Genomic DNA, 7,672 nt, shown 5'->3' on the forward strand with positions numbered 1-7,672 from the left:
AAGGATGTTTAACATCCAATTATAAAATCCGAGCACCATGAATAATACTCTCACTTACCAAACACGCACAAAACAAAATTACACGGTGAGAGAAGCGATTACACAATAAATACATATGTACATATGTACAATAGGTTACTGTAACGTGGTAATAAAATTGCAATAAAAAAAAAACACAGTTATCCTTTAAGGGCGCGTCGTGCGTATTTTGACCTTCGAATAATACCTAATATCTGTCAACTACCTTTGTGTCAGTAAAAAAATCACGTAGTAAAGTTGATGCCCTCTTCTGGCTTTTTAAGTCTGGCCAAGGACCTAGAACTTTTACCAGAGAAAAAGAGCGACTGTCGAGTATGCTTAGTCCCACTCGTAATCGAGTGCGCCACTGGTCGTATCTTGGACAGTCCATTATCATGTGCTCGACGTCTTCCACGGGATGGCCACAGGTGCAGCTCGGTGTTTCCGCCTGTTGAATTCGGCAAAGAAATCTGCCGGTGTACGCGACATTTAGTCGTAGGTGATGAATTAACGTCTCAATAGGTCTGCTCAAGTAATTATGAACTGGACACCGAAGGTATGGGTCAATTAAAAGGAGCAGGCTCTGTTCCGAGATGCTCTTGAGCCAGGTGTCAGGAGACATTCTGTTTCTCAGACAACGAATGTACCGCTTGGCATCGCTTTTTGTAAAAGGTGTGAGCTGGACGTTGTTGCTTGTATATGCATCCGTGGCCAGTTGGTCAGCTTGGGTGTTTCCTGAAACACCGCTATGTCCAGGAACCCATTGAAGGTGTATCGTATGTCCAAATCTTATAGCTTCCCCAAGTTCTTCACAGATTTGGTACACAAGAGACATATTTTCGTTGCGAGTATTCAGGGTCTTAATGGATTCCAGTGCTGGCTTGGAGTCGGTACATATAACTCAGGAATTTACTGTCAAGCTATTTTTGATGTACATTGCAGCCGCGAGTAAAGCATGCAATTCTGCGGTAGTTGAAGAAGTATGATGTGACAACCGAAAAGATGACGAATGGTTCAACTGGGGTACCACAAATGCTGATGTTGATCCTTCATCCTTGGTTGATCGGTCGGTATACACGTGGATGTTATCGTCGTATTTTTGCAGTAGATGTGCAAGAGTCAGTGTCCTAGCAACGTGTGTATTGGTCGATGCTTTTGTTTCCATGCCTGGAATGTTCATATTGATGTCCAGTAATGGTAGCGTCCATGGTGGCTTATGAATGTCTTGAACCCAGTGTGTTTGTTCAGGGATTATCATTGGCACAGAATTTAATGTTCGAAGAAAGTTTGTCCCTTTGCGAGAAAGAATTTCATTAAAAAGGGGCCGCGCAGAAAGTCTAAAAAAATTCCGACATACTTCCTGGATTCTTAGGATAGTTACTGGTGGTTCTTTGGCTGCAGCGAGTACAAGCGCACTGGATGTTGCTCGCGGAAGACCTAAGCATACTCTTAGACTTCTTGCAAGTATATAAGTAAGGCGAGCTTCTGATGTGCTGGAGAGCCCCTGTAACACAGGTATGGAATAGGCAATCGCTTGTCGCACTAGCGCCGTGTGAAATGAAAGCATTGAATCTATCGAGGCTCCCCATTTTGCACCCGCGATGCATCGAAAAACATTAATTACACTATTAATTCTCCCTTCCAGCATATCTATATGTTTGGACCAAGTCAGGGATTGATCCAGTAGGACTCCAAGGAATTTGTATGATTGAACTCGCTGAATTGAGTCTCCATTTACATTAAGTTCAAAACCAGGAAGCTTTTTTCTGGTAAATGGTATAAATGCCAATTTCGTGGCAGATAGCTCCATTCCTCGTTCTCCTAAAAACTTGTTTGTCGTGTCTAAGGCTACCTGTAACTGATTTTTTTAAATATCTGGGGATGAGCCAGAGATCCAGATACAAATATCGTCAGCATATATAGATATTCGTAAAGGTGGCTGGAGTTTCTGCGGTAACTGTGCCATTACGACATTGAAAAGAGTAGGGCTCAACACGCTACCTTGGGGTACTCCATGGTGCAGTTCATGATGCTTGCTGTCTCCATCATTTGTACACACTACGATGTTCTTGCATCGAAGAAACTCTTGTATCCAGCGAAGCATGCGTCCATGTACACCAAGAAGCACAAGCCCTTCAAGAACATGAGCGTGACTAACCGTATCGAATGCTCGGCGAATATCTAGGAACACTGCCACCGTAATGTTTCCGTTATCTCGTTCGTACTCTACACAGGTGGTGAGGTCCAAGATACCATCCATTGTGCATCTCCGTGGACGAAATCCTGTAATTTCTTCGGGAAACGCTCTACTAGTTTCCAACCACCACTGTAAGCGGTTATGTCAGATCTTCTCAAGTAGCTTTCCGACGCAACTGGTTAAACTTACAGGGCGGGAGGAATCCAGGCTCAGTGGTGATTTTCCAGGTTTTAAGAGCGGAACTATTTTAGCTAACTTCCACGATTCAGGTATTGTCTCTGTTCTATTGTGTTTAGAAAATTTTATTTACAACAGTGGTGTCATGCCCAGAACAAAGCCAAAACCCGAAAACGCGCTATGTACAGTATATACAGGCTTTCAAGCTAGCCAACCCCGTGCCTAAGGCGCGGGCACGCACCCGCCGCTCGGCAAAGCGCCCGTCCGCGCAATCACTCGCGCAAAGAGGCCCCCCAACCGGTACCGCACTCGCACGTCCCGCCCCTGCGACGCCTCAAAGAGAGGGCCGCATCGCGTCCCGTTCCCCCTTTCTCCGCCTAACGCGGTCTAGATGTGATCAACATATTGAAAACGGAGTTCGATGCGAGAGTTGTGCACGTGTAGGTATCGGCAGGACCAGCGCCGCAGGAACTCCTGCTCTCCGAGGAGGAACAGTTGCGCCTCGAGGTGGGACACGAGCTCCCGCCGTAGCCTGAACAAAAGCGGCCAGAGCGCGCGCAACCTCCGTCCCTGTCCCACGGCGCAGCACCGGTTTCGCCACAGGACGTACTCGCTCGCGGCGAGCAGAAGGCACGCGAAGAGCCCCGAAGGACATCGTCCGCGCAGGAGGTAAAGTGCCACGCCCAGCCCCCGGAAGCTAGAGCGAACGACCCGCCAGAACGGGCGCGTCACCACACACTCCGACACAACGTGCACGTTCGTCAATATCTTGAGAAGAGTGCTGGTGGCATCGGGGCCGAGATTTGCTAGCGCTTCGTAAGTGATCTTATCAAGACCAGGAGCTGTAGACTTGCGGGTGTTGTGAAGCGCGCACGAAATTTCACGTATGTTGATTTTATGATCTAGCTCTGCATGCACTAGATGCCTCTCGTTCTCGAAGGTACGAATAGCCTGTGTCTTGGAAGATTTGTATTGGGAAGTTGTTACCACATTGCTTTGTTGTGCTAACAGAGCGCAAAATTCATCCGCGATTGTCACTTCCGATATGCCCCTCAGAAGAGCTAGCGCGCGGAAAGGTTGTTTTTGCGTAACCGGCGTGCAAAGAGAACGAAGTATTTTCCATACTATTGGAATCGGTGTGAAGGGGGTCAGATTACCGCTCCTCCATCGACGGACTGAAAGAATTTGCAGCTCTCGACGCACAAGCTTGTGAATACGTTGGGCCTGGTTATAGTCTTCAACATTTCCTGATCTTCTGTAGCGTCGTTCTGCTCTTCGTCTTTCTGCGCGTAGCTTTTCGTATTCACCATTGACACCAACGTGTCCGTTAAGGGGTATTCACACGAGGGAGAAATCCCGGGGATTTCTCCCCGGCACGCGCATTCAACGACGAAAACGTCAGGCTTTGCGATGTGCAAAAGCCTCGCGTTTTTATCTCGTGATGCGCGCGTGCCGGGGAGAAATCCCCGGGATTTCTCCCTCGTGTGAATACCCCTTTAGGTACAGGTACGAGACGCGTTGCTCGTTCGTAACTAAGCAAAATCGAGTTTGTAAAATCATCGGGCCCTTTCAAATCGGTATGTCTTAAAGTATTTAAATGTCTGAACATCTGCCAGTTTGTTATCCGTGCTCTCTGTTGCTGCCCACGAATATTAAGAAGAGGGTGTTTTACGAAAATGGGAAAGTGGTTGCTACCTCGGGTTTCCCTGTCTGCCATCCATGTCATTTGAGACGAGATGTCTGGAGAGCATAGAGTCAGGTCTAAACAGCTGCAGTAGGTAGGGCCACGAACAAAGGTCGGGGATCCGTCGTTGAGGACGCATATGTTGTACTTGTCCACATACTCGGCAATGACATTTCCACGTCGATCGCAATGGTCACTCCCCCACATTGTGTGGTGTCCATTGAAGTCTCCACATATAATAAAAGGGGCAGATACGTGACGAAATATTTCAGAAAACCCAAATGAAGTTATTGGAGTTTGAGGTTCGATGTACACGCTCACAACTGTAACTGAAGACTTACCACACCGTACCTTGCAGGCGACGAATTCTGGGATATCTTTTGTCGAAGAGAATAGGTGCACAGATACCAGATCTTTCTGTACAGCTAGCATCGCTCGACTTTGACCATTTTAACGAGAGGATTTGTACAGCACATAATTTGAGAGGCGGAAGTCGTCGTCTACGCAAGCTTCGGTTAATGCAAGTATTGGTATAGTGTTCTTTTTAAGAAATTGACGAAAATCACCAGACTTCTGCCGTAACCCGTTGGCATTGCACTGAAATATTCCTATATGACTGTACAAATCAGGCATTGGGATACTCTTCATTCATCAATGTTCGTGAAGACTTTAGTAGTCTTTCCATAGCGAATAGTGCTGTTACCTCAGGAAGATTGTTAGCTGCGGGCACGGCGGTGAGTATGGCCCTTAGAGCCGTAAAAAACATGGGTACCAGCAAATGCGAGACGTCGCTCGATTGCCGTGTCTCAAAGTGATCCTCCCGATGATCGCGTCTGCGCATATCACGCTTCTGTGTGCGGGGTGCTGGTACAGGAGAGGGGTTTGATGTTCGGTCTCCTGGAGGCGTTTGACCAGGTAACGTCGAGTTTAGGTGAGATGGAGTCTTTAAGTTGATTTGGGCGTTTTGTTGGCGTTTTAACACGTCAGAATACTGCGACCTTTGTTGAGATACTTGTGTCTGCTGTGATGATGTAGAGGGACGAGGGGGAAGTGGTGGTGGGCGAGAAGGTGGTAGAGGAGGCAACGGGGCGCGCGTGACCTCAAGATTCGGGGAAGGATGACGGTTATTTAGTATTGGTCCATTCAGGATTTCATGTTTTCTGGCTGCAGCTGCTGCCTTTTTGTGAGGACAGCCTGAGAACGAAGCACAGTGATTGCCGCCACAATTTGCACACTTGGGATTGGTTTTGTTCATGCAGTCCTTGTGGCTGTGTGATCCAGCGCACACCTTGCATCTCTGTTGGCCGCGACAATGTCTTGCGAGGTGCCCATGTCGTTGGCATCGAAAGCATTGTACCGGGGTTCCAAAGTACTCCATCACAGGATGACTGGTGAAGCCCAACAGGACCCATGCAGGCATCGGGTGATTCTGTGGAAAGTGAAGCAGGACACTTTCTGTTGGTTGTTGCTCCATGCTACCGTCTTCTTTTCTTGAATATGCAATTTGTCGTTGGACTGCGATGACACCAGCGCCCTTCAGGTAGTCTAGCAGTTCGTAGTCTGAGTATTGAACAGGAATGTTGTTGATCTTGCCAACATTGCGTGTGTATGACTCGGACACGGTCACTGTCACGTCGATTCCGACAAGAGATTTCATCATAAGAAGTCTGTTCGTTGAGTTCAGCGTCGATGTGTTGACCGTGATTGTGCCATCTTTCCTTATGCGTGGCGCTAGTAATTTCTCTTGTGACACTGTCCCAATTTCTTTGGCTATTCTGTTGGGGTTGATCCTCCAGAACGAGGTTCCCTGTTCTTTTGGCTTGATAATCAGCGGGATTCCGGCGGGGCGATTTTTCCGCACTGTGACTTGAATAAAGTCGTCTTCGTCTCCAGGAGTGCCGTCATGAAACGAGTAGTTGGATGTCCTCTCCTCGTCCATTTGTTCCGAGGGAAGATTCACGCACTGTTTCTTCGATGGAACGTCGTCATTGATGTCCTTAGCCGTCAGTTGAGGTTCTTGTAATGGTTGACGTGTTTCCGCTGCAGAAATGTGGCTCGTAGTCGCGACGGTATCCATTTGAGCGTCCGAGGTCAAGGTCTGGTGGATCGGGTCATTGAAGCGGGGCACCTCTGTCGCAAGTGGTCGCTTCTTAGGCGGCAGGGTTGTGCCCGGTAATAGCCCCGTAGGGACCAGTTACTAAAACAAATGTTAAGATGGCCAAATTGAGCAGAATGACATAAAATTTCAAGCTTACAGGAAGAGCGGCGGAAAATGATGCTGGCTATTCCAATCGTCGTCGTCGTTTTTCGCTGTCTCTGACCGAGCGTTGCTTTCTCGGCTCTGCGGGCGGCATTATCCCCCCTTTTTAAAAGTGCATCGCCACGATGCAACGCGAAAGGAAAACAGAAATGGCTAAAACATTTACGGTGAAACGAAATAAGCATGCAGTGTCACAATTCTAACGCGCGTAGGACGGCTTGGGTCAAACTACGTGGACGACTTCGGGTCGTGGCTGGCGGCGTCCTGATGGTCGGGTTCCGTCGGGGAGCACCTCGTAGTTCAAGTCCCTTAAGCGGTGAAGAACCTTGCTGGCGTACTTTTTCTGCTCGTTGAGTGACCAGCTGGGCGTCGTCGGCGCCGTCGTCCGTCGGGTCGTGGGGCAGCATGGCGTCAAGCATCGTCGTCACCTTTTTGCCGTGCACCAGTTGAAAAGGTGTAGTTCCAGTAGTTTCTTGAATCGCCGTGTTGTACGCAAACGTGACGTAGGGCAACACTTCATCTTATGTCTTGGGTTCCACGTCCACGTACATCGAGATCATATCGGCGATGGTCTTGTTTAGTCGCTCCGTCAGCCCGTTGGCCTGCGGGTGGTATGCCGTGGTCCGGCGGTGGTCGGTGTGGCTCAGGCGGAATATCTTTTGTGTGAGTTGCTCCGTGAACGAGAAGCGTTGCTCCGCTATCAGGACTTGGGGAGCGCCGGGTCGGAGTACAATAGACACGACGAAGAACTTGGCTACTTCCACGGCGGTCCCCGACGGGAGTGCTTTTGTCTCGGCGTACCTGGTGAGATAATCAATTGCCACGCTTATCCAATGATTTCCCTGCGTCAAAAGCGGGAAAGACCCGAGAAGATCCATTCCAATCTGCTGGAATGGTGCAGTCGAGGGCGCGATTGGTTGCAGGAGACCTGCCGGCTTCGTCGCTAGTTCCTTGCGTCGTTGGCATTCGTGGCACGAACGGACGTAGAGGTGGACAGTTTTCGGGAGCTTGGGCCAGTAGTATTTTTCTCGGATCCGTGCAAGCGTCCTGCTGTAGCCAAGGTGGCCAGATTTCGGGTCGTCATGGCAGGTTTGGAAGATCTCTTCTTGAAGACTAGTAGGAATCACCAGGAGCCGCGTCGAGTTGCTGTCCCCGAAGTTCTCTTCATAGAAGATACCTCTCCGGACGGCGAATCTTGGCAGGTCACGTGAGAAGGCCCGGGGAATGGTACCCATCAATCCCTCCAAGTGGTCCATCAGTGCGCGCAGCTCAGGATCGTCCCGCTGGGGCGCTGCCATACCGTGAATGCTCACCGCGCCAAGAAAGTGATCGTCGT

At 49.2% G+C, this 7,672-nt stretch overlaps 1 pseudogene; it reads right to left on the bottom strand.

The window, feature by feature from the left end:
* Nucleotides 1-226: 226 nt before the first annotated feature.
* On the bottom strand, nt 227-6,153 carry LOC115325331 (annotated as a pseudogene).
* Between the last annotated feature and the right edge of the window lie 1,519 nt (nt 6,154-7,672).

The sequence above is a fragment of the Ixodes scapularis genome, unplaced genomic scaffold (assembly GCF_016920785.2).
Source record: "Ixodes scapularis isolate PalLabHiFi unplaced genomic scaffold, ASM1692078v2 PGA_scaffold1__304_contigs__length_218370807, whole genome shotgun sequence".
NCBI classification, from domain to species: domain Eukaryota; kingdom Metazoa; phylum Arthropoda; class Arachnida; order Ixodida; family Ixodidae; genus Ixodes; species Ixodes scapularis.